This window comes from Trichechus manatus, unplaced genomic scaffold (genome assembly GCF_000243295.1).
Source record: "Trichechus manatus latirostris isolate Lorelei unplaced genomic scaffold, TriManLat1.0 scaffold00004, whole genome shotgun sequence".
Lineage (NCBI taxonomy): Eukaryota > Metazoa > Chordata > Mammalia > Sirenia > Trichechidae > Trichechus > Trichechus manatus.
The window spans coordinates 11,598,444-11,626,374 of NW_004443940.1; the positions used below are offsets into that span (position 1 = coordinate 11,598,444).

General features: G+C 39.4%; 1 protein-coding gene across 3 annotated transcripts in view; it reads left to right on the forward strand.

Moving 5' to 3' along the window:
- The first annotated feature begins 1,364 nt into the window (after positions 1–1,364).
- PAIP2B (poly(A) binding protein interacting protein 2B) overlaps positions 1,365–27,931 on the forward strand; it is a 42,535-nt gene continuing 15,968 nt past the window's right edge. Inside the window, exons 1-2 of one of the 3 annotated variants that reach the window (XM_023732850.1) lie at positions 1,365–1,524; positions 2,205–2,262. The gene's annotated coding sequence lies outside the window, so the exon portion shown is untranslated. Of the gene's footprint in view, positions 1,525–2,068; positions 2,125–2,204; positions 2,263–27,931 lie in introns of those variants that run through there. The other 2 variants (XM_012556304.2, XM_023732853.1) reach the window with 2 other exon arrangements.

The following is a 27,931-nucleotide window of genomic DNA, read 5'->3' on the forward strand; positions in this document are numbered from 1 at the left end:
TTGTCTACTATCTAGTTAGTGAATACCCCTCTCCCTCCCTCCCCACCCTCATAACCATCAAAGAATGTTTCTTTCTGTGTTTAAACTTTTTCTTGAGTTCTTATAATAGTGGTCTTATGCAATCTTTGTCCTTTTGCGACTGAATCATTTGATTTCTTAACTGCTGCTTCCATCAGTGCTGATTGTGGATCCAAGTAAAATGAAATCCTTTACAACTTTAATATTTTCTCTGTTTCTCATGATGTTGCTTCTTGGTCCAGTTGTGAGGATTTTTGTTTTCTTTATGTTAAGGTGTAACCCACAGTGAAGGCTGTAGTCTTTGATCTTCATCAGTAAGTGCTTCAAGTCCTCTTCATTTTCAGCAAGCAAGGTTGTGTCATCTGCATATCACAGGTTGTTAGTGAGTATTCCTCCAATCCAATCGTTCTTCTTCATACAGTCTGGCTTCTCAGATTATTTGCTTAACATACAGGTTGAATAAGTATGGTGAAAGAACACAACCTGATGCACACCTTTCCTGATTTTAAACCACGCAGTATCCCCTAGTTCTGTTCGAACGACTGCCTCTTGGTATAGACACACGTTCTGCATGAGCACAACTAAGTGTTCTGGAATTCTCATTCCTCTCAATGTTACCCACAATTTGTTATAATCCACAGTCGAATGCCTTTCAATAGACTCCTGAAATTCAGGAGAAAAATAAGATTTTATTTTTAAAAAAGCTCTCAAGAAGTTAGGCTGTTTTTGGAAATGTGGACGTGTCCCTCTGCTTCCTTCTGGCCTTCCAAGGAGCCCAACTCCCCAATTTACCGTGCTTAACCCCAGCAACAGGTCAGCAAGAGCCTGCTCAAAGCTCCTCCCCAGGTAATTGACAGCTGGGGAAATCCCATTGAGATCCGCCCCCACCCTCGCTCCTCGCTGCACTGAGTGGCGCAACCTGGTGGGAGTGGCTGTAGGCTCAGCCAATGGAAGGAAGCAGAGCAAGAGCCTGTGTAAACAAACCCAAAGGTGCTGCGCTTTTGGGCTCCACCCCCACCCCGTGGGGGCTGGACTTATCCTTGGCCCAATACCTATCCTGGACTGGTGTAGCATCTTGTCGGCCAATCAGAGTCGGTGTGTCCCGCAAGGACGCTCCCCACCCCGAGGAAAAGAACGAGGAAAGCAAAAAAGACAGATGTTACAACCAATCAAAAGCTGGAATTTCTGAGTGAGTAGGAGGGAACTACTTCACATTTAGACCAATAAACACCACATATGCCCTTCTAGGTGACTGAGCGGCATCCTCTTCGGTCCAATAGAAGAACGGGGGCGGTGCCCGGTAACCAATGGCTTGGATTGGGGGCGGGGTGAAGAGCCAGTGTGCAGTAAGAGGTAACCTGGAAAGTGGGAGCAGCGCTTCTCTTGTGCTGTGTGTGGCTCACGTTTTGGTGCTGAAGGCCGAGACTATTCTGACGACGGCGACGTCTGCGACTCTCGAAGGAGTGGCGGAGTACGGTCTGGAGAAGGGGCTTCTGGCCAGCCCAGGTGGGCTCGGTCGCCTCGGCTACGGAGGAAGGGACCCGGGGGGAGCGCCGCGGTCCAGGCTCTGGGGGCGCCCCGCGCCTCTCTTCCCGCCGTGGTCGGGACTGTGAGGGGCGGCGCGCGCCTGCCCGAGCTCCTGTGGGAAGGGTAAGCCGGTGGGGTCCTACGTCGTGGCCATTGGAAGGAAGGGGCGTCCGCTGGGGTCACCCCCGTCCCTGGGACTGTGCGTAGGGGGTGTCTTAGTCCTTTTTACCCCCCTCACAGGCATGCTGCCCACCCCCACCCCCCAACTTCCCTGAGCTCCTCAGCCTTCTTCTAACACTCGAACTGGATTTTCCAGCTTGTGAGTCCCCTCACTACCCCAGTGCAACACTGCTCGGCAATCTGACCAGTGCTGCATACCCCCTCGCCCGCAGACGGAAAGGGGAGGAGTTGCGCATTTTTGCCCCTCCCCCATTCGGCGGATTCCCTCGTGTTATCTGTGTTTCGCATATACCCTCCACCTTCCCCTTCACTCCAGCCCTCATTCTCGGTACCTAATTTGACTTGGGAACCCTGGCCGCTTGTCTTCTGCCTTCTTGTCTTCTGCCTTCTTTTACGCGAGTGAGTCCTTCACCCTCCCACCCCCTGAATTTCATCCTCAGCTCTCTTGGAAACTAACATTTTCCATTTGCCTCTTCCAGGCAACTGGAAGGTGAATACGAGAGAGGCAGATATACACTGTACGGGAAGCTTTGCAAGGTTGGGAACTTTAATCCGTTTTGTTAGTTGTAAACTATTCTTGTTTTTCTTAAGATGGCATTTGATCGTTATACCCTCTCTAGAATGTTTGTCCCAGCACAGTTCTTTTGGTGGTAATTGCTGAAAATACAGGTGAGAAGGGTTACTGGCAGCAAGGGATTTAAAATTTATTGTTTTTTTTAAGTAGATGGAATTGGATTATATTGAAAACAGAGTAACTAGGGTGGCTGAGAATTTGCAGTAAAGGCCCGTCCACCCTCGTTTATCATCAAATGTAGGACATACTTTAGCTGCGTAGCACATTGTGATTTGATCACACTCAACCTATGGATAATAGAACGTTCTGTTTAAAAAGAATAGTCCTTATTTTGACAGAGAACTTGTATTCACCTTCATAGTATGTCGGTTTGGTTTTCAATTGTGTTTGTTCCAGCCATATGTTTCTAGATAATAGTGCAAAATATGTTGAGTCTAAATAAATCTTGCCAGGAATTTTATGGGGAGAAACTAACTTACCACTCTTAGTTTTCATTGAGATTTTAGAGGTTTGAAAATATTAATTTACATGTTGGACAGTGAGGGTTTTGTTTTTGAGGAAGGAGGAAATTAAGTATTGGGGTAAGCCTGGTGGGCTTTTTTCCCTTAGGGTGTGTGTGAGAGAGTGCATATGTGTCTAAAACCTTGTAAATTCTAACTGCTTAGTTTCATGACTTTACGTAAATTGAGACTGTTTTTTCTAGTTCTCAGTGGCAAAATGTAAGCAGTGAGTCATTCTGTTTTGGCCAGGATTTTGCAAGCTTTGTGAATTCTTATTTTCCTTATCCTGTAACATGTATATCAGTATGCGCCCTTGTATTTTACTATGGTAAGATTATATTTTGTATATAGAGAGAAGTAAGTCCAATAGAGTGGATTAAAAAGAACGTTTACTCTGAGGTGGCAGCATTGTCTAATGGATCATATGTTTGAGACTTGTTAGTAAATCACGCTAAAAAGAGGAAGATCTTAAAACTGTTCAAACAAGTGCCTAGAACAATGAAAAGGATTTACGACACAGTTTTTAACAGTCATTAAGGAAAAGACCTGGACAAATTACAAATCTACGAGTTGATCACTATTGTGAGTTACTATAAGGGCTGCAGTTGAAAACCAAAGTTAATTTTGTACAGTCTTTTCAGGTGTATTTGTGCTTAGTAATCATTTGTTGGCTCATTTGCAAATGTAGAGGACTATAGTTACGATAAGCCCTGGCGGCTCAGCGGCTAAGAGATCAGCTGCTAATCAAAAGGTTGTCAGTTCAAACCTGCTTGGTGGGAGAAAGATATGGCAGTCTGCTTCTGTAAAAATTACAGCCTTGGAAACCCTATGAGGGAGCTCTACTCTGTCCTATAGGGTGACTATGAGTCAGAATTGATGGCAGTGGGTTTTTTTTTTTTTTTTGGTATAGCTGTGAATTCTTCATAGAGACCTTACCCTTGAGGAGCTCACAGTTTAATGAAAAGAGACCTGTAAACCAAGAAGTAAATGCAGACAGAGAGGTTATGTAGTAAAGGGTGTGTACAGGGCACAGTACAGTACTGTGGCCCTTGGTGCTCTGGCCTCTACTGAGCTTCCAGCCTCCTCTCCCACTGCTCTAGACTTCCTGAAGTGCCATTTTCTGAACCTGTCTGATCTTTTCACATCTCTGGGTCTCTGTACCTGTTGTTCCCTTGCACTGAAAGCTTTTTCCACCCCTTATGTGCCTAGTGAGCTCCTATTCCTTCAAAATCTTTTTGAAGCCTGCCACTGGCCCCATCCAAATCATTGTTTTCTCTATCTTTCTGATATTTCATTACAAATAAAACCAGTTGCTGCTGAGTCAGTTTGGACTCATGATGACCCCATATGTGTCGGAGTAGAACTTTGCTCCATACGGTTTTCCGTGGCTGATTTTTCAGAAGTAGATCTCCAGGCCTTTCTTCTGAGGTGGCTCTGGGTGGACTCCAACCTCTAACTTTTTGGTTAGCAGCAAGGGAGTTAATCATTTGCTCCACCCAGGTACTTCTCATTATAAATAACTACTTGTAAATGATTCCTGGAGTCCATTTCATGGTAACTCTTCTCCCAAACTCTTGGAAAATGTTCCTGCAGCCTCTTAGATAATTCATTAAACAAGTATTTATTAAGCACTTATTATAAGCCAGGCTCTGTTTCAGACTGTGGGTCTTATATTTGAGTAAGGAAGACAGACAACAGTCTGGAACTCAGGGGAGAGTCCCAGATTGGAATACATTAAGTCCTCAGGTTGTGGACAATGTCACGTTGCCCTTTAATGTTATGTAAATTTGCCCTCACTTTGAAACGATTCAGTCAACCCTTGCTCCTCTTGCTCACAACAAATTCTTCATCACAATTACCTTCACTTGCTGCATGTGCAGCTTTTAAATCACTGAAAAGGCTTTGAGCCTTTTCTTGCGCTGAAGTAAGGCTGAATAAGAACCATATGCACGTGTTCCAACTTATCTACAAATTCGACCTAAAGGCAGACTCAGGAACTGATCTTGTTTGTAACCTGGGGACTGCCTGTATTTCCCGAGAGAGTATCTTCTTGGGTTGGTTTGTCACCCTGCGAAATGAATGGCCTTCATTGTGCAGGATTTTGAGCCAAGTCATATCCTACATGATTGATCTTCCCTCAAGTTCAACCTGTAGGTTGTCCTCAGCTGGGGAACTTAGCCCTGGTTCAGTCACTTGTGGCCACAGCAGTAGGTTGGTTTCATGCATTGTCTGTGGTACAGACTGTAGCATATATAAAAAGAATCTCTTGGAGATCGTTTCTTCAGAAGACAACTAAGGGTACGGCGGTCCTTAGAGTCTCGTAGACTCTGTTCAATTCAAATACCTATCTAACATGGTTATACATGATGTTTAATAAAGCACCTAACAAAGTAATTGACACGTGTCAGATATTCAATATATCTTCCCTTTGGTGTTGCCTTTAATACTGTTATAATGTGATTGTTTGTTCATATGTCTGTCTGCCTTACTAAACCGTGAGCAGGGTCTACATCTTGACATCTTTCTATCCTTGGCACTTAGTACAGTGTCTGATACGTAGTAATAGACTTACAGGCAGCTAACTTGAGGAATTCTTAACTCCTCCAAAAAAGGGGGAAGGATGCAAAAGTTTCCCAAAGAAGATATTGTTTGAGTTTATTCTTAAACGATAAGTAGGAATATTCCCAGGTGAATAAAATCTTGAGACTGCGTTCCAAGCAGGGACCAGCAGGTGGAAAGGCACAAAGATATTAAAAAAAAAAAAAAAGTTTACTAAATACTTCAAGTAGACTAAAAGAAAAAGCAAAAAGCAAACAAATAAAAATCACCTAAGGAAAAACCTATGAATGGGCTTCGCCAGAGGGGCATGTCAGAACTGAGTTAACCATGAGAGCAGGTGTGCAGTGGTGCATGCAAGTTTTAGGAAGAGAGCATAACACTCTCTGATTGTTGGTAGGATATCAGTATAAGAGTTTAGAAATACAGGTATTGAATTCTGGGAACTATTATAACATAGTGAAATCATGTACTTCTTTACCACGTATTAAGCTCATACGTGTCCCGCACTGTTCAAAGTGCTGAAAATATAATCAGACTTATTCTCAAGGAGCTCACAAGCTAGCAAGGGAGACAGAAGGATGAACAGTGATGTATGATGTGATAAGTGAGGTAGTAGAGACATAAATAAAATGCTTTCTAAACCAGGAGAAAGGAGTAATTACCAATATCTGGAGTGCTGGAGGAAGATTTTCAGATGAGGTGATATTTGAACTAGACTCTGGTGGGTGAAGAGTTCACTAGACTGAAAGTAGGGACTTGTTAAAGAGTTAATGTTTTTGTGGTAGGAAAGACTTCAGAATTACCCATGTTTTGCCATGTCTGTTGTGGGTGCTCAGCTAATAATTACATTTATTCCAGCAGTTGCCTTGAACATAAGACGTGAATAGTTACGCCATAGTAGAAGTATTTTGTGTCTGAGTAAATTGGGTTAAACAAAGGTTTCTGTGATGAAGAATTTCTCAGAGCTTTTATTATATTAATGTCCTTTGTGAATTGTGGATCTCCAAAAGGGGTTTGTTGTATCCCATGCCACTTACCATGATTCCTGCCTGTAGTATACCTAAACATCTTTGGAACAGAATTATATGAGACATAGTTTTAGGAATGATGAATGAAGGTACATTTTTACCAAACCGAGATTTACAGTGGTCTACATGTACAATTTCTCCTGTATAATTTAATAGGAAAGCAGTAGGAACATTTGGAGGAAAAAATACATTCTAGCCAAGTGATTTTCATCTTGGTCAATAAGTCACAAACTTAAAAAATTTTGTCATATACATCCCCCTGGAAAAGTGTGGCTTATTTATATTTTCAAATTCCAGAGGTGGTTAGAGATACCCTGAAGTGTTGCAGAACCAGAATGGAAGTCAGTGCTGGTGGCAAAGGCAAAGGATATCTTGAAAGTGAGACTCTTCTAGCTTGAGAGAATGTCACTTTTATTATGCATTTATGTTAGGCTAGACATATATTTTGCCAGTTATGTATTACACTTAGGAACAGACATAAAATCCACACCTTCTCTAACTCTCGAGTTTTGGGGGTTGTTTGCCAATGCTCTTCTTTCAATAAGATCTGATTATATGAGCATTAGCGACTGAGCTTTTATACTGCAATTGTTTATAATAAAGCTGTCAAATTCTGACTATGTGATTAATTCCTGAGGTAGTGTTACAAATTAGGGAAGCAATGGCCATGTTTTAGATAGCACACTGAATTTGAAGTCAGAAGATCTAGGTTTGAAATTTGTCTCTGCCAGCTTTCTATTTGTATGACCTTGGGCACAGCTGCCTAACCTGTCTGTTGCCTCCTTTTCCATTTTCATAAAATGAGAATATATAGGGTTATTTTAAGAATTAAATGATGCACATAAAAACACTTTGTGAACTCTAAAGCACTGTACAAATATGACAGACCAAACGCATGTGTCCAGCTTAATTTGAGTCAGCATTTTTAGTTTTCTGTTTTATATTAGAGAAATAATACGTGATGTTTAATGTTGTAAAATTAGAAAACACTGATATGCATTAAAAACAAACAAACTGCAAAGCACTGTATAGATCCACCATACTGAGATAACGGTTGACATTTTGATGGATATATTTAATACATTCTGTGCATATTCATATGTGCATACATATATATGCATTTTTTAATATAGAAATGGATTATCTTGGGTGTTCTGTTTAGTCACCTTATTTTTATGAATTAAATCCCCCAGGAATAACATTTTAAACCTTAATCTATATATAATTTACAGTATTTTTGTGTGATGGTAAAGATTCCATTATTTTTTCTCTCCCTCTTCCTCTTTTGAATGGCTAACTAGTTGTCCCCACACTCTGTTAAATGATCTATTTCTTCACTATTTGAAATGCAACTTTTAACATAAACTAGATTCCTATTACTTGCAATAACTCCTATTCTATCCTCCCCCGAGCCCCTGTAACCACTACTAATAAGCTTTTGTCTCTATGCATTTGCCTATTCTAGATATTTCATGTAAGTGAAATTGTATTTATCCTTTTGCAAGTGACTTATTTCACTCAGCGTAATGTTTTCAAGGTTCATCCATGTTGTAGCATGTATTAGAATATCATTTTTCTTTATGGCTGAGTAATATTCCGTTGTATAGTATACCACATTTTGCTTATCCATTAATCTGTTGATGAACACATGGGTTGTTTCCACCTTTTGTCTATTGTGAATACTACTGCAGTGAACATTGGTGTACAAGAATCTGTTTGAGTCCTTGCTTTCAAGTCTCTTGAGTATATATATGTAAGAGTAGAATTGCTCAGTCATATGGTGATTCTGTGTTAACTTTTTGAGGAACACTTTGCTGTAGCAGCTGCACCATTTTACATTTCCACCAGCAGTGGGTGAGGGTTTCAACTTCTCAACATCCTCACCAACACTTGTTAGTGTTCGTATTTCTGATTATAGCTGTCCTAATGGGTGTGAAATAATGTCTCATTGTGGTTTTATTTATTAAGATTATTCCCAAGAATTTTAGATGTTTTTGTAGTGTTATAAATTGGATCTTTTTTCCCTTTTATCTTTTCTAACTGGTTGTTATTGGTTTATACAAAAGCTGTTGATTTTTGAAGTGTTTATTTAACCAGTCTTGTTATTAAGCTCTCTGACTGTTTGTACTACTTTTCATTTGATTCTTAGTCTTGCTGAAAAATTAAAATCATAAGGTAATCTTGCCTCTTCCAGTATTTATACCTCTGATCTTGTTTTCTTGACGAGTTGCGTTGGATGGTCGCACTCAAAGTAAAATAGTGGTCATGATGGTGCACATTCCTAATTTTTTCCTGTCTTTAATGGGAATGCACTAAAGCTTTGGGGCAGGGAGATGCTCAGGAGAGTAAACTGATTAAAGAAGCTTGATTTTATTCCTTTTTAAAATGAGTTTTATCAAAATTGAATATTGAATTTTATTAAACATATTTCTGGCAGCTATTGAGGTGACCACATAGTTTATTCTCCTTTGCCTGTTAATATGTTAAAAAACATTTTTGTATTTCTTAATTTTAAACCATTCTTGCATTTCTGGGCTGAACCTTACTTGATCAGAGTGTTTTTGTTTTGTTTTATTTTTAAGTAAATTGCTTGATTTTATTAACTCATTTTATTTGAAATTCTGTATTTATATCATGGAATTTTGTGATTTTCTTTTGTGCTATTTTTGTTTGGTTTAATGTGTTGAGCTACCTGTATGCAGATAATTAGAATGCTCTTTTCATTTCTCTATGCTCTGAAACAATTGCATGAAAATTATCTACTTTTTAAAGTAGGAGCTTTGTGGACTATCAATTTGTGCTGCCCACCCTTTAAAATGCAGTAATCTCAGGGAAAACGAAGTTTCAATGTAGTGAGTTAGTGTAAACAGGAGCAGAAGAGAGTGTAATTATCTTCTGAGATCTTACTTTTGTCTGATAATGGTATTCTTTTTATTACACTCTCCATCTAAGGATTTGTGGGAACTTCGTTCTAATATTAAACAGATGTAACTGTTTAGTTCTGCAGCCTTGCAGATATACAAAATGTGCCTACTAGGGCTCTGCTTTGTCCCCGCTGAAAGCAAAGAAGTAATGCAGTAAAATTGTCTGGCTAGAAGCCTTTGAAGAGTGGGATGTTCTGGCTTAATTCTATAAACTTGAAAGTATAAAAAGTGGAAGGAAAAAAAAAAAAAAGCTTAACTTTAACTCCTTGTTGAATACAATTCTAAAATGTAGCAAATGATTCCATGTTACTTCTCTAGTAAGTTTGATGTATTCAGACCTGGTTGGTCTTTTATTGCAGCCCAGTGGCACAGTGGTTAAGCATTCGGCTGCTCACCAAAAGATCAGCAGTTCAAGTCCACCAGCTGCTCCTTGGAAACCCTAAGACGGCAGTTCTACTCTGTCCTATAGGGTCGCTATGAGTCAGAATCGACTTGATGGCAATGGGTTTGGTTTGGTTTTGGTTTTATTATTGCACTCTTAGAGTGTCTAAGAATCACCATATGAAGATCCTTTTCCAGAACTTTAGATGTAAGAGGATATAAAAGGTGTTGTAGGAGATCAGGCTGGATTGGGACTGATGCCCTTAAGTGTAGTTTTCAGACTAAATCTCTGACTGTGGCTTGTTTTCTTGTTATTTAACTCATAAAATAAAACATTGGATTGAGGGAAGGTATTTTGAGGAGACTGTGTCTTTTAATTGGATGCTTTATTTCAGATCAAGGTGGAATATACGGTACCCCTCGCTTTGGACCTACTGAAGGAAACGCATTTTTCTACTTGCTTTGTACTAGTGGTTCTTGAGCTAGCATCAGAATCACCTGGAGGACTTGTTACCACACAGATTGCTGGGCCCCACCCCATAGTTTCTTATTCTGTAGGTTTGAGGTGGGGCCTGAGAATTTGCATTTCTAACAATTTCTCAGGTGATACTGATGATGATGCCAGTTCTGGGACTACATTTTGAGAACCAGTGCTGTATACTAATGGTAGGTTCTAGAAGAAAGCATCGTTTAGTTGGGGCGTATAAGAAGCACACAGGTTATGGAGCAAATCATGAAAGATTCAACCCTCTGCTACCAGTATAGTGTTGAGTTCATGTAATGCTCAGTATACGGTGACATAACACAATTCGTGTTTCATCATTGAAGTCCTAACAAGGAGGGAATCTCCTACAATGTGTGATTTTAGAATACGTATCAAGTGAGAGAAAGTCCTTTTCATTTGTAGGGCTTAGAGGCCAGGGGATTCTCCTCAAATGGGATTTAGTGATTAACCCCAGGAGAATAGGGGTTATTCATATCTCCCCTTTTGTCTCCACCATCGCTTAGCATTTAGCCTTGCTTTAGAAGAGCTTAGTAAATTTTTTTTTTTTAACTAGTAGAGGGCTTTGAATGTTTATTAAATTGAAAGTTTTGTGTGTTTTAAAAAATATTAGCCATGTTTATTCTTAAGATTTTTAAACAGTCAAATAAGGGAATAAGGGAAGCTTTTTCCAAAAAGGAGAAATCACTGGAATTATTTTTATTTTACTGGAGTGTGGGAGAATATAGTCTACTTCATAAAACATCAAGTGTGCTTTGGATTATCTTTTTTTAGTGATTGGTCATTGCATTATTTGAGTTAATGCTACTAGTTATTGTAGTGCCCCTGAGGATGAAGAATAAAGGCCAGAATCATAGATGGGGCGTAGAAGCTGGATACTGTAGACAGTCGTGAAGGGAAACACATACTCACATGTATTTTTAAATTATTATTATTAAAAGACAAAAATGCCTGTCTTCTCAGATACCTGTGCTGAATTTAGGCATCATATATAGAAGTCTTTGGGTTGAAGAAAAAGGAACTCAGAAGCCACACCTTAGAGGAGTTTTGCTTCAACAAGTTTTTCTTGCCTGTCAACTCTCTAATTTCCATTCTTCCACTGCTAATAGCCTTGGTTTTCTAGTTGGCTAGCTGGTCCAGCATAAACTGTTGGAGGAATAACTGGTATTGCAAACAGTAGGCTGGACAGATTCTCCATTTGGAAGCATTCTTGTTATCCTTTCCTCCCCACCCCCGCCCACTCAGGAAAGAAGTTGGATGAGGAAAAGGAGGGTAGAGCTAGATCCTACAGACTAGAGCTATGGTTGCCAAGCCTGGCTGCGTATCAGAAACAACCTAGGACCTTTTTAAAGTATATAGATAGATTTGGGGTCTCTACCTTCAAACCTTCTGAATCATAATCTATTAGGATAGAGTCTGAGGGTCTGTGTTTTTAACAACTTTCTCAAGTAAGTTTATGCAGCCAAGTAGGCTCTCTGCCTCAAACCAGATCAGTGCTGGTCCCCGGTAAAGTTTTACCAGCCTGTGGTGAAGTAAGAAAAATGAGGACTACATAGTATTTTTCATGAAGTTAAACTTATTCAATTTAAAGACTTGACCTTTGCATTGAAATTAGGGCCTTCCTGCATTTTTTGGTGCTGAAATATCCTTTTTAAAAATAATATTGACAAGGATGTTTTTACTGACCTTCCCACCCATTGCTGTGGTGTTGATTCCGACTCACAGTGACCCTATAGGACAGGGTAGAACTGTCCCATGGGGTTTCCAAGGCTGTAATCTTTACAGAAACAGACTGCAAACATCTTTCTCCTGAGGAGCAGCAGGTGGGTTCGAACGGCCAACTTTTCGGTTAGCAGCTGAGTACTTACTTAACCACTGCACCACCAGAGCTCCTTTACTGACCTTACTTGCTTAAAGGGAAAAAAAAAAATTGTAATCCTATATCATCTTCAAAATATTTTAGAAAATTTACTGATCTGTGAAACTCTAAAGACTGAGTACCTCTGATCTAACTATTCTTGGAAATTCTTTTAAAAATACCTTGGAATACAGGTTCATAATTCTTATCCAAAACCCTTGGGGCCAGACAAGTTTCAGAATATAGAATTTTTCAGATTTTGAAAGATGCTTTTCTGTATATTATATAATGCCCGTAAAGGATCTGGAATAGTACCCTTAGTTATACATATTAATATTTCTAAGCAAAATAGGAGTATTCACACTAAGTAGGATAAATAAAGACTCCATCCCCAGAACTATTGCCCTGAGATAATCTTTAAACCTTAAACCAGAAATAATCCCCTGAAGTCTTCTTAAAACCAAACGATCAATTTAGCTTAACTAGTAAAGAATGTTTGCCTTGAGCATTATGTTCTTTTAAGATCTGTCTATATAGGATCAAGTAGACAACAACTCAGAAAAATTAGATGGGAAACTTAGGGGGCAGTGAGTTTATGTTAATGGGGGAGGAACAACTCAGAAAAGGATGGTGAAAATGGTTGCACAACTCAAAGAATATAATCACTGTCACTGAACTGTATATGTACAAACTGTTGAACTGGTGTATGTTCTGCTGCGTATATTCTGAACAACAAAAATAAAATAAAATATTTTTAAAAAGAATTTAAAAATAATAATTCTGAAGAAGTTCTGTTGGACAGTACTGCTGTATATCAGGCACTGGCAAATTATAGTCTACCACCTGTTTTTCTAAATATCTAAAAGTTTTAATGGAACACACATACACAAAAGAATAAAATAAACACTGTAACTTCAGTGAAAAAGGAATATTGAAGGAGAATTGATGCATTTGAATTGTGGTGTTGGCAAAGAATATTGAATATGTCATGAACTGCCAGAAGAACAAGCAAATCCGTCTTGGAGGAAGTACAGCCAGAATGTTCCTTAGAAGTGAGGATGGTGAGACTTTGTCTCACTTACTTTGGACATGTCATCAGGAGGGACCAAATGCTGTAGAAGAACATCATGCATGGCAAAGTAGAGGGTCAGCGAAAAAGAAGATCCTTAATAAGATGAATTGACACTGTGGCTGCAACAGTGGATTCAAACGCAGCAATGATTGTGAGGATGGTGCGGGACCGGGCAATGTGTTGTTCTGTTGTACATAGGGTCATTATGTGTTGGAACTGACTTAATGGCACCTAACAACAATAACAATGACAACATCAGTTTAGGTCTTGTTTTATTGTGAACTGAGTTTTGACACCAGTCATAGGAAAATATTTAGTTTTTAGAGCTTATTGTGTTTTAGAATTGTGGATAAGGGCTTGTAGGACTATTTCTGGGTCTGCTTTCTTTTCCTAAAAGTGCTAGCAAGCTTCAGAGTGAATGGAGCTTTGTATGTTTATGGTAGGTAATATAATTTATTTTGATTTAAACCCACTAGCATGTGATGGGACTTTGTTCATATTTTCCTTCCAGAGACCTCATTCCTTTTGTTGAATACCATTTTGCTCAGCCTGGCTCCCCCACCTCCATTTGCAATATTTGAGAAAAATAAGAGTTTTATAGTCTTTGTGGAACTAAAGTGGGAAGTGTGAGAGTATGGGGTGGTTGTTAGGAGCCTTGTTAGGAGTTGTTAGGCTTTGGAGTCAGAAAGACCTATACTTAAGTCCCACTTCTGGCATTTGCTAGATTGTACCTAGCAAGGTGTTTAATCTCTGAATGGTGGTGTACCTCATAACATCATTATGAAGATTAAAGAGAGAATGTTAAAAGATTAAAGAGAGAAGTGCTTAGGTGGTGGTGGTGTTAGTTGTCATAGAGTTTATTTCAACTCATGGTGACCCCACGTGTACAGAGTAGAACTGCTTTGTAGGGTTTTCAAGGCTTTGACCTTTTGGAAGCAGATTGCCAGGCCTGTCTTCTGAGGCACCTCTTGGTGGGTTCAAACTGCCAACCTTCTGGCTATTAGTTGAGTGCTTAACCATTTGCGCTACCCAGGGACTCCTTGAAGTACTTAGCTGTTATTTTATTCTAGTCTCTTCCCCCTTGTAGTTGGGTAGATTAACGTGTTCCCTGTGTGTAACTCGATTGTCTGATGGGACCCTCTTTTTTCCTGACAGGGCTAAGTAAACTTGCCTCAAACACTTTCCCAATTCATAACCTACTTCAGTTCTGCCCTTGCAACTTAGACATAAAATTCTGCCTCTTTAATGATTTCCACACCAAAAAAATCCACAGGCTCCCAATCTTTATGAGTCTAGTAGTTCTGCTGAAAATTAAAGGTCTTGTCCACATTATGCAGTGTAATGCCTTTTGCCGTCTGAAACATACCATTCTTGCCTTATTTTTTCTTCTTTACTCTGTTCCAACATCATGCCCCCATTAGCCAGGGAAATGTTCTCCTTTCTTTCTCCCTTGGATCCCTCAAGGACTTCTACCCCAAATTAGTTTTTAAGGAACCCTTCCTGAAAAGACTTGTAGAGAATACAGTTTTTTCTACCTCTACATATGTAGTCAGGCTGCTTGGCTCCCCTCTCCCCACTTTGCTATGGCAGTATTTTTTTAGGAACGTATTAAATAAAATGAACATGTGGTCTCTTTTGGTGATTTTTTTGGAATTCATGGTATGAATTTCTTCCAGTTTAAATAATTCCACTGTGGCAAGCTTTTTTTTTTTTTTGGAATGTATTCTCTCTGTTTTTTTTTTTTTTTTGATTGTGCTTAGGTGAAACTTTACAGCTCAAGTTAATTTCTCATACAAAAGTTTATACACGTATTGTTTTGTGACATTAGTTGCAACCCCCACAATGTGACAGCACACTTGCCCTTTCCACCTCGAGTTCCCTGTGTCCATTCAACCAGTTTCTGTCCCTTCCTGCCTTCTCATCCTGCCTCGGGACAGGAGCTGCCCGTTTGGTCTCGTGTATCTGATTGAACTAAGAAGCACACTCCTTACATGTATTATGTTTTGTTTTATAGTCTTGTCTAATCTTTGTCTGAAGAGTGGGCTTTGGGAATGGTTTGAGTTCTGGGTTAACAGAGCGTCCAGGGGCCATAGTTTTAGGGGTTCCTCCAGTCGCTGTCAGACCATTGAGTCTGGTCTTATTATGTGAAATTGAGTTCTGCTCCACACTTTTCTGTTATATTCGTTGTCAGAGCAGTCATTGGAGGTAACCGGGCACCGTCTAGTTCTTCTGGTCTCAGGCTAGTGGAGTCTCTGGTTTATGTGGTTGTTTAGTCTCTTGGGCTAATATTTTCCTTGTGTCTTTGGTTTTCTTCATTCTCCTTTGCTCCAAGTGGATGGGACCAATTGATGCATCTTAGATGGCCGCTGGCTAGCGTTTAAGACCCCAGACATGTGGGAAGCTTTTATGTCTAGCTTATATCTTGTGAGGAGAATTTTTTAGCTACCTGGTGCTATTAAATGATAAAATAGTAAACAAAAACATATTTTAAAAATTCCTAGATTTTTTTCCTCTTAAACATAGTTTAGCCTGACAAAAACAGATTCCTGATTGGGAGTCCCTGAGTGGTGCAAACGATTAATGTGCTCGGCTGCTACCTGAAAGGTTGGAGGTTCAAGTCCACCCAGAGAAGAAAGGCCTGGCAGTCTACTTCCAAAAAATCAACGATTGAAAACCCTACAGAGTACAGTTCTACTCTGATACGCATGGGTTGCCATGAGTTAAAGCCAAGCTGACTCGACTCAATGGCAATTTGATGGCAAGTGTCTGGCTGTGGGAAATAACTGTTCATACATTGGTCCCTCAATGAAAAGTGCTGGCTGCAGATCCTAGACCCTAAGAGCATGGGCTTTCTGCCTAGGAAATGAGATTTAAATACAGCACTCTAGAAATGGCAGTTGTCAACAGATTATGGATGCACAGAGGCATGCTAGAAGCTGTAAAAGACTTGACTGTCACCCTCAAGGAACTTACAAAGTTATAAAATAGACTACTCTCAAAACAAATAATGAGTAATACTTGCTTGAGTATGTGTGTAATTAAATATGAGATGGGGGCAGAGTAGGGGAGACCTAAGGCAAAGATTATATTCAGGCTTCTGTAGTGGCATTTCTGATGTAATTGTGCACTTAAAAAAACAAGTCATATTGTCATCAATCAAAGACATTTAGAGGCTTTTGTTTTGTTGATGGGAAAAGTTACGTATATTTTCTGTATAATAGTTTGCCCATAGGAATGTTTTTGATTAATGTTATTTGTTAAAGACTTTAGTTCACAGTATTTTCCCTGTTAATAGTATATAATATCTTTTAGGAGCTAGGTATGCTGACCACCATTTAATGTTATCCTGGGAGAACAATTAATTGCCTTTAATTCTGAGAGGAATGGAACTTGGGGTGGGGAGCTGGGTGCAGAGAGCTTGCCACTGACTGTTGGCATGTCTGTTGATTCTGCCTTTGGGAGTGCCTTTAAATGCTTCATGAGGTGCATTTTATATCTGTTTTGTACATTTCCAATAGGGTAATACTTTTATCACACCGCACCCTTGGGCAGTGTTTCCAAAAGTCTGTGGGTTGGTAGAAGTTAGGTAAAAAACGTAGGAATGAATGAAATGCTTGATAAAGTTCAGTGGGACTTCTCAAAGCAATGAATTCACCTAAACAGGGAATTTTTTTGTGAAGAGCATTTCATAAGATCGATGTTTTATAGAACATCAGTCTGGGAACTGCTGAAGTAGAAATTAGTGTAATTAGGATTTGGATCTATTCCAAGTACAGTTTGCTGCTGTACGGGAGGAATTGTTCTTAGTCTTTGCTATATATCAGAATCACTTGTAGCACTTAACAAGCACAATTAAAATGTTGGGCCTTGGCTTAGGTCTATCAGATGAGAATATCTGAAAGGTGTAGTTGTGGAAAAGCTTCCAGGTGATTCTGATGCACTCCAGGGATTGAAAACCACTGAATTAGAATTTGGCTTCTCACTACTTACTAAATGCATTCTTATTCCTGTTTGAATATGCTTCTGATTTGTTTTCTTGGCTCTGTTTCAGGAACCAGACTATCACCGTAATTAAAGTCACTGTTGTCATTCTTCCCAGAGTGGCTGTATCCAGATTTTCAGATTCCATTTCATTAGTGGGGCAAATTTGTAGGTCAGAATAGGAATATCTTAAACAATAGTAGAAAAGAGATAGTATTATATTTATATTATGTTTCTAATCTGGCAACCTTGAGTTTAATTTAGAAGATGCTCCAGTTTGTAGTTCACTTTTGTTTTTAGTATATTTTACTGTTAGGAATCACATAAATGATTTTCTTTGTTTTTTTGACTTTCTTGTCAACTAAAAAGTTTTTTTTTGAAAGTTTGTCGACTTCTAGTTGTAGATAAGTTCAATTTTTCTGTGGGCTTAACAAGCCACTGACATTTTGTTTGCAAGCACATTTCTTGTATAAAATGGAAGATAACTAACGGAGTATTTGTGCATTGAGTTCAATATAGGAAAGCTTAGCAGGGTGACTACTTATTTTCTGTTAAAGTCAATGAGCTTCTTCTTGAACAAATGAATTTACAAAAGAAATATAGGGAATAAGATCATTCTAATTAGAGATTTACGTAGATTCCTGTTATTTTTAAACTTCTGTATACATATTCTGGAAAACCTGGTGGCATAGTGGTTAAGTGCTACAGCTGTTAACCAAGAGTTTGGGAGTTCAAATCCACCAGGCACTCCTTGGAAACTCTATGGGGCAGTTCTACTCTGTCCTATAGGATCACTGTGAGTGGGAATCAGCTCGACAACAGTGGGTTTTGGTTTGGTTTTATACATATCCTAGGAGTCACTGGGCAGCACAGACTTCTTAAGCATTCGGCTATTAGCTGAAAGGTTGGTGGTTTGGACTCACCAAGAGGCGCCTCAGAAGAAAGACCTGGCAGTCTGTTTCCAAAAGGTCACATCCTTGAAAACCCTATGGAGCAATTCTACTCTCCACACATGGGGTCGCCATGAGTTAGAATAGGCTTGACTGCAACTAACAACAATATGCATATCCGATATGCCGTCCTCACCCCACCTCCAAAAAAGCTGAACTACTTTCTGCTGCCTCTTTTCCTATTCTACCTCCCACCAAATGATAGAGAAAATCTGATGAGTTTATTTACCTAGTAAAAGAAGGCTTCTTAAAACAAGGAGACGGAGAAATTATTTTAGCACAGAGTATAACATGGCATATTAAGATATGTCCTGCATGAATTTAAAAGGCTTTATGAAATTATTTCTTGTATTGGTTATGTAAGGAGGCCTGATGGTGCGGTGGTTAAGCACCTGGCTGCTAACCGAAAGATCAGTGCTTCAAAACCACCAGCTGTACCATGGGAGAAAGATATGGCAGTCTGCTTCTGTAAAGATTAAAACCAAAAAAACAAAACCTTTTGCCATCAAGTGGATTCCAACTCATAGCAACCCTGTAGAACAGAGTAGAGCTGCCCCATAGAGTTTCCAAGGAGCGCCTGATGGATTCGAACTGCCAACCTCTTGGTTAGTAGCCGTAGCACTTAAACCACTATGCCACCAGGGTTTCAAAGCTTTGGAAACCCAATGGGGCAGTTCTGCTCTATCCTGTACAGTCACTATGAGTCGCAATTGACTTGACGGCAATGGGTTTTTAGTTTGGTATTGCTTATGTAACTTTAAAATGTATGTACATATACATGGGGTTGCCATGAGTCGGCATCAACTTGATGGCAGCTAACAACAACTACTAATTTGTGTGTATATGTGTGTCCTTGGGTGGCACAAATGATTAAGCACTCAACTACTAGCCTTAAGGTTGGCCGTTCAGACTCACCCAGAGGTGCCTTGGAAGACAAGCCTGATGACAATCTGCTTTCAAAAGTAGTTCACAACCTTGAAAACCCTATGGAGCAGTTCTACTCTGCATACATGGGGTTGCCATGAGTCGGAGCCAACTCAACAGCAACAACATATATATATATATATGTTGCAAAAAAATAGAAAACAAAAAGAAAGTCAGAATTTGGCAGGTTTATCTAGCAATTGTCAGGGTGGAGACATTTGGAACTGAAGTCTCCTGTCAGGGAGTAAGAATGTTTAATGTGGCTTCATAATGGGATAAAATCTCTCCACCAGTGCTCTTCTTCCTTCTATATTTTATGCTCACTGTGCAACCATCTGTTACTAATTAAGAATCCCAGGCATTTGGATTTTGAATCATGGGAATATGCTACCTACTCGAATAGGTAAGTAAGTAAATATCCCCTCCTGCTTTCCCGCTATCAGTTATTCCCTCTCTCTTGTATTTGTTGCTATCCCTCTCTACTAGACTCTTTCTATAAGCATTTAAACATGCTCTAGATCTCCAGTCTTTAAAAAGAAATACTTTCCCTGGACTCCTCACCCCTCCAGTTTCTTGTCCCTTCCCTTGGCAGTGGGATTCCTTGAAGGAGTTATCTAATACTTTCCATTGCCTACAATTCATCCCACCTCCATTTGACTTTCGTCCTCATTTCTCTTCATGGAAACTGCTCTCTCATTCAAGTCATTAAAGACCTCGTGATCCTAAACTCTGTGGACATTCCTCAGCCGCCATCTTACTTGACCTTTCAGAAACTGCAACACTCCCACCTTCAGTTTCCTGTGGCTGCCATAGTAAATTACCATAAGGTGGGTGATTGAAAACAGAATTTTTTTCTCTCATAATTCTGGAGGCCAGAAGTCTAAAGTCAAGGTGTCAGCAGATCAAGAGGAGAATCTGTTGTTTGCTTTTTCCAGCTTCTGGTGGCTGCCAGCATTCGTTGACTTGTGGCCACATCACTCCAATCTTTACCTCTGTGGTCACATTGTTTCTTCCTCTTTTGTCTTATTTCAAATCTCTCTCTGCCTTAATCTATTATAAGGACACTTTTAATTGGATTTAGGACCCACCCAGATAACCCAGGATGATCTCATCTCAAGATCTGTAGTAGATTGAATTGTGTCCCCCAGAAATATATGTTGTAAATCCTAAGCCCTATACCTGTGGACATAATCCCAATTAGGAATAGGGTTTTCTTTGTTAAGGTAATGAGGCCATATCAGTGTAGATTGTGTCTTAAGCCAGTCACTTTTGAGATACAAAAAAGAGCAGATTAGTCACAGAAGAGAGCAAGCACAGATAGGGGAAGATAGATGTCATACCACATGAAGATCACCAAGAAACAGGTACAGAAGCTGAAAAGAGAGAAGGACCTTCCCCCAGAGCCAACAGAGAGATAAATCCTTCTCTTAGAGCCAGCACCCTGAATTTGGACTTCTAGCCTACTAACCTGTGAGAAAATAAATGTCTTTTCATTAAAGCCACCCAATTGTGGTATTTCTGTTAAAGCAACACTAGAAAACTAAGATAAGATCCTTAGCTATATATGCAAAGACCTTTTTTTCAAATAAGGTGACATTCATGGTTCTGAGAATTAGGATGTGTCCGTATCTTTTTGGAGACCACATTCAGCCCACTACATTGAGGTTCTGTCTTCCCTTGATGTCTGTAATACCACATTCCTTTGGTTGCCTTCTCAACTCTGGCTTCTCCTTCTCAGTCTTCATATTTATATCATTGTTCTCCTCTACCTGTCTTTTAAAGATGTTCACACACTTTACAACAACAACAACAAAAAAAAAAGAGTAGCTGCTGAGGCAGCTTATGTACACCCAAAACACCTGACGGGATTTGGTTCCTGGTTTGGAGGTTTAGGGTCATGGTTTTATGGGACATCCCAGTTAATTGACCTACTATTGTGTTTTGTGCTTCTGTTCTACCTCCTAGTTTATTGTGCCTGGGGTTTTAAAAGCTTGCCAGCGGCCATCGAAGGTACAACAGTTGGTCTCTATTCAGCTGGAGCAACAGAGGAAGAAGGAGAGTCAGAAGTGGGAAGAGGAAGTGAAATGAGTGGCTCATTGCCTCCATAAACAACTACCTCTTTTACCATGAGACCAGAAGAACTGGATAGTGCCTGGCTCCCACTCTGAACAGTTTGATCAGAGATTCTATAGAAGAATCCTGATCAGAAGGGGAAATATGCAGAACAGAATTAAAAATTCTCATGGAATCCAGATTTTCTGGAGCCATGGAGACTGGATGAACCCCTGAAACTATTGCCCTGAGATAACCTTTAAACTGTAAACCAAAAATCTCCCCTGAAGTTTTCTTAAAACCAAACAATAGTTTAGCTTAACTAGTAAAAAATGTCTGTCTTGAGCATTGTGCTGTTTTAAGATCTATCTATATGAGATCAAATTGACAGCAGCAACTCAGAAGGTTAGATAGGAAACTTAGGGGGCAGTGAGTTTATGTTAATGGGGGAGGAACAACTCAGAAGAGGAGAGTGAAGATGGTGGCACAACTTGAAGAATGTAATCAATGTCACCAAATTTTACATATAGAAATTGTTGAATTGGTGTACTGCTGTGTATATTCTCAACAATAAAAATAAATTGTAAAAAAATATTCACACATATCTGGGCTAGGTCTTATCTCACTTTGCCCTTTCTTCATAGGCAATATCTTCTAGTCCGTGGCTTTAGTTACCATTTATACAAATGACTACCGTTCTCCAAATTGCTATATTTAGCTAGACCTGTCCTGTTCTTTATTCATATCCTACTTAACATCACCATTTGAGTGTCTCAGAGGCATTGAAATTTAACGCCCAAAACAAGTCATCACCCTTCTTATTCCATCCCCCACCACCATCCAAGAAAAGTCTTCCCTTCCTGCAGAATTCCTTAGCTCAGTGAAGGATATCACCATTCACCCAGTTGCTTATGCTAGAGTTACCTTTGATATTTCCCTCATCCTGTCTCCCCACATGCAGTTCATCACCAAAACCCACTGATATTACCTCCTAAAGAAGGCCTAGTGGCGCAGTGGTTAAGCATTTGGCTGCTAACCAAAAGGTCAGCGGTTTGAACCCACCAGCTGCTCTGTGGGAGAAAGATGTGGAAGTTTGCTTCCATAAAAATTACAGCCTTGGAAACCCTGTGGGGCAGTTCTACTCTGTCCTATAGGGTCACTATGATTCAGGATCGACTTGACGGCAATGGGTTTAAAGTGAAATCTACCCACTTCTCTTCATCTTACTGCCATTATCTTTTATTCCACTCTTGGTATCTTCAATCCATTTTCCACATGGCAGTCTGAGTGATGGCAAATATAAATTGAATCATGTCACCAAGAACCCTTTTTAATGGTTTCCATTGCTTTTAGGATGAAATCCAAAATCCTCACGTGGTTTCTAAGGTCCTGCATGATCTTGCCCCATCTGCCTCTTCAACTTCATCTCTCTTCCTTGTCACTCTCCCACTGGCTGTCCTTTTACCCTCCAGCTGTATACATACCTACCTTCTTTAAGTTCCTGAAAGTTCTTTGCACATGCTTTTTCCTCTCCTTCCTATTGCTAACTAACTTTTATTCATTCTTCAGGTAAAAATGAAAACGTTGCTTACTTAGGGAAACTTTTCGTAGCCATTCCCTACTGCTGGATTAGATTGAGTCCCCTTGTTCTCTGATAGCCCCTTTCAGCTCTCTGTTTGTAGCATAGATCACAGTTATTATCTTTATTATTTGTTTGTCTCTCCTGATTAAGTACGAGGTAAGTGCCACAAAGGCAGGGACTGTGTGCTCTGTCAAAGCACCAAGCAAGCACAGTGCCTAGCACGAACAGGCATTCAGATATTAATGAGTAGATCTAATGACCTGAGTTGCTAAGATGAAACTGAGAAAAGGGAATACCTGAATCCAGTGACAGTATATTTGAAGTAAAATAGTTTTTAAAACCATTACACACAATATTTACTTTTAAGAGTAGTATTAACCAGATTGAACGGAGTTAAGGAAACTTCAGGAAACAGAATAGTGGAGACTTGTTTTTATATCAGCTGCTCAATAGATTGTTTCCAGGTAATGCATTTGAAAGCCCCAAGTATTCTTCACAGTCGAGCTGTTATCATAAACATAGTTCAGGTTTACAGCTTCTGAAAAATTTTGTTGAACTTCATAGAGTAGCTAGTTTTTAGTGTGAGCATGTTGGGTCTGAAAGTTGTGGCTGTTCAAAGGGTTGAACCGAAGAAGCATGTATTCTAGAAGTATCCCAGATACATTGAAAGTCCTGAAGCTCTTTATGGCTGGGAACTGAGGTCCCTATTTCACACCACATAATTTAGACACAAATCCTTGACCATGGTAAAATGCCTAAATCACATGTTTAGCAGACGTTACCATCCCTATTTTGACTATGAATGGGGTTATGTGTTTTCCTGTCTTCAGCCAAAATGACAGCTGTTACTTTCTATTTTCTAGAAAATATTCAGCATGTTTGCCATGGATGTAAGAGGGAAAGTGGGGGTAGGGGGAAAGAAGTTTAAAATTGTTCTTAGATTTTATAATGTGGTTTAGACACAGACCAGACATAAATTTCTTTATCTACTTTCGAAGTCTAATTCCTGAAGGACTGCTTCTCAAGCAACGACCTGTTTCAAACTCTATACATTTGTCTTCTTGATAGAGGAAAGATCTTGTAGTAACTGGTGGGTGGTTTGTGTGAGCAGAGCTAGTTGTTAGTGTTTGTGGAGCACCTGTACTAGTTATCTATTGTTGCATAACAATTTACCCCAAAGCTTAGAAGTTTAAAACAGTAAATATTTATCATCCCACAGTTTCTATGGGTCAGGAATCTGGGAGCACAGTTAGTTGGGTGTCTCTGCCTCAGGGTCTTTTGTGAAGTTGCAATCAAGCTATCAGTTGGGGCTGCTTGTCTCATCTGAAGGCTTGACTGGGGGAGGATGTATTTCTGAATTCACTCGCATGGTTGTTAGCAGAATTCAGTTCCTTGTTAACATGGGCCTCTTCAAGGGTAGCTGACAATGTGGCAGTCATTATGATTGTTTTTTCAGATGAGACGGGCACATTTTATTATCAAATGAAACAATTCTACAAAAACTCAGTAATATTGTAGTATTACTGTCTATCTTTCAAAGCTTTGGGCAGACAACATCTTAAAGCATGGAGCATAATTTTATTCTGATATTAAGTGCCAGTTATTACCAGTTTTCACACAAAATGGTTTTTACCCCCCTACTGCAGTTAAAGGACCATTGCTGGTCAGCTGGAGAGGGAAATGTTTGGTTTGCCATTCAAGAAGTTAGTAATGCAGAGTAAATAAAAATGGTAGCCACATAAATCTGCATGACATTGCATCCAAGCAAAGGACAATAGGGTAACGTAAAGAGGCATGTGCACTTAATCAAACCCTGTTTTACTCTTTGGAGTTACATGAGACAGCAGTACTAGCTAGCTAGTGTCTAATATTAAGCTTAGCCATTCTGATTCTTGATCCTTCTTAGGTAACCAAACATTCCCCTCCCCTCTGGAAGCTTTGGGGGTATTCTCTTTGTCCCCTTATACTGCATTTTACAGTGATGAGCCTTAGTGTAGGTGAGTATCAAATGAAATAATGATTGTGAAAGGGCAAACAGGATGGCTAGAAAAGGAGGGTGCTCCTAGAGGGCAAGCCTGGGAGGGCGAGTTGCGGGAGAGCTGGGAACAGGAAGAGAAGATTACGTGACGGTCTGGAAGCAGAAAGTCAGGACAGTTAAAGGTGAAGATCCTGTCGCACTTGCCCAAGCTGGAGATGTCCAAATGCCTGACCTTGGAGCTACCAGTCTAGCAAAATCTCCTCACTCTCACTCAGTGGCCAAAGTCAAGGGACACATTATGCATCAGTTCACTTTCACCCAGGAGAGCCACAAACCAGTGTTGTTCTTGAACTAACCCAGTGACTCAGAAAGGTTGTTTAACTCCTGAATCTGGAACCTTCTTTGGTCTTAGTGTAGCACTGTCTGGGTAGTTTTTAAAGTGAACTTGGATAGATTACATGCCATAAGTCAGATCATAGATGTGAAAAGTACCACGGCTTCTAATTGGTTCATTTTGGTGTGACCCTTGCTGAGTATTTGCCTTTCCACCCCAGATATACTTAATCAGAATCTACATTTTAACAAGATTCCCAGGTGATTCTTACGTATAATAAATTTTGAGAACCACTACTCTCCTAGTGGCTCTCAGAATTGGTCCCTAACCAGCAGTATTAGCATTGCTGGGAACTTGTTAGAAATGCACATTCTCTGCAGGGGTCCAAACCTCAGTGGTTGAAGCCCTGGAAAATACTTTATAAACTGTTAAACACTGTACAAATTAAGTTGTTAGAGTGCTGTTGTTTGAAGACACCAAACTTTGCAATTATGTGGAAAACACAGATTGAAAAGTATAAAATATAAATCAACACTGTATATAAACTGCTGTGGGACAACCAGTGTTTTCAACTTTTCTAAAGTGTTTGCGTTAAATTCCGTAACATCCCATGTTGAAGTTTATAGTAATTTTCCGTTCCCTTTCTCATGAATGAGTGCATCCTGCAGTTAGCTCTTTGTGTTTGCTCCTGAATTAGAAGGCTTATTCTGGTTTGTTTGTTTTTTCCCTCTGCCTTCCCTTTTTCCTTATGATCATGTGCACACAGGATTTAATTTTCTGGCTAAGGCAGATGTTTCAGAAAAATGAGCTCTGGTTCCCTGTAGATGATTTCCATGTTGACGGTGAGAAATCACTGTGCTGGTTGTAAACAACTGCCAAATAAGTCTTTGGAAACATAATGCAACGTAACTGCTACCCAGCAAGGTTGAGGACCTTTAAGAGTCTGTGTTTAGGAATACCTTGCTTACTTATGCAGTCGCTCTGGCAGATTTCCTTCTGTCATTGTTATGCTGCCAATGGATGTGGTAAAAATAAAAAACTGGTGTCCTCCCTTCTGTAAATCAAAACCAAACCAGTTGCCATCGAGTCAGTTCTGACTCACAGTGACCCCATGTGTGCCAGAGTAGAACTGTGCTCCACAGAGTTTTAAATGGCTGATTTTTTGAAGTATGGAATTATTATTATAATGAAGCAGAATTGGGAGTAGATATTGATTTCTTTTGTCCTTTCTAAAATAAGGTATGTTTCACACTAGGTATCCTATTCAGATCTACAATGAATTAAATAGGTTATGTTTTAAATGAAATTCTTTTTGAACTATAAGTGAGTTTTTCCATCTATTCTTTACTCTTCACAGTTCTACTTAGCTTTCTAAGAAGATTAGACTGCTGCTAACCAAAAGGTCAGCAGTTCAAATCCACCAGCCGCTACTTGGAAACCCTATGGGGTGGTTCTACTCTGTCCTGTAGGGTCGCTATGAGTTGGGATCGACTTGACAGCAACAGGTTATGGGTTAATGTCCGTACCAGGTTAGAAAATTGCAAAAACTTTTAAAGGATATTAAGCAAGAATTTTTTTTAATATACTTAGGAGCAAAGAAGGGATTTTTATTGACTGTTGCCAAGATGGAAATGAGTGGGGAAATAATTTGTTAAAGAATCTTCAAGGGACAAGGGCTGGAGTGGGAGTTGATGGGAGATGGGATAGAGAGAGAAAGCAGCCTACGCACAATTGATCACAGGTATTTATGGAGTTCCTGGTAGTGTGATGAGTTACAAAGTGTATAAACCTCCATCTTACCTTTTAGGAGTTGCAAATCTAGTTGAAAGGAGAAAATTTATACATGTGAAACTGAACAATTAAGTACTATTAACATAACACTCCCTAGGTGCAATAGCTTAGAGAAGGGAAGAGGTGAGTGAAGAATGGAATGGTTTTTGAAGAATGGTTAAGATTTAAATAAAGAAGAGGGGGGAAAAAAAAGACACATTCCAGATGACAGCATAATATGTCAAAATGGATTTGAAAGCTGAAGTAAACAATTTTTAAAATGCACACATACTTTAAAAAGCCTAAACACATATACATACAGACAAAGCCATGGACAAAAATTAAGCTCAGCAAAAAGTGACACACATACACACATACACAAAGGCATTATAATAAAGTTCTTACAAAAGATATATACCCTGATAGAAAAATATGCAAAGCACTTTAGCAGAAAAATTACAAAATAAGAAATATGAATGACCAGTAAACATATATCAAGTGTATTCAGCCTCAGTAAAAATCAAAGGTATATAAATGTCAACAATAAAATGCAAGTTTTATCTTATGAGATTGACAATGGTTTAAAAAATAATACTCATGTATGTGGAGAAACAGGCGCTTACGCACGACTGGTGGGAATTTTTCTTCTGGCAGTGTGGCAGTAACTCTAGAGCCTTAAAAAACTAACATTTTTTATGTAGCCTTCATGTAGTTCTATCCTAAGAAAATCATTAAAGAAGATGAACATAAGTTCATCCGACCTTTATAAATGCAGAAATATTGGAAATACCCTAAAAGACAATGTGGCTGTATTAACATAGAAATGAGAAAAAGCAAATGCTGGAGCATCTTGCACCATACGATCCTAGTACTATAAGAATGGGTACTTGGGGAATGTCCACATATATGTATGTATCTGCATACACATTCAGGAAGTTGGAAGGTTATATGTATTACATTGTTAATTGTTCTTAACTCTCTGTGGTTGAACAGCTGGTGACTTGTTTTCTCCTTTGTGCTTATCAATACAATGAACATGTATTGTTCTTTTGAAATACAATTTTTTTTAATTTCTTTTTTTTATTGTACTTCAGGTGAAGGCTTACAGAACAGATAGTTTCTCATGAAACAGAAGTACACATGTTATTTTATGACATTGGTTAACAACCCCACAACATATCAACCCTCTAACTTCTCAACCTCTTTTTTTTTTGGTGAAAATACACATAGCCAAAGA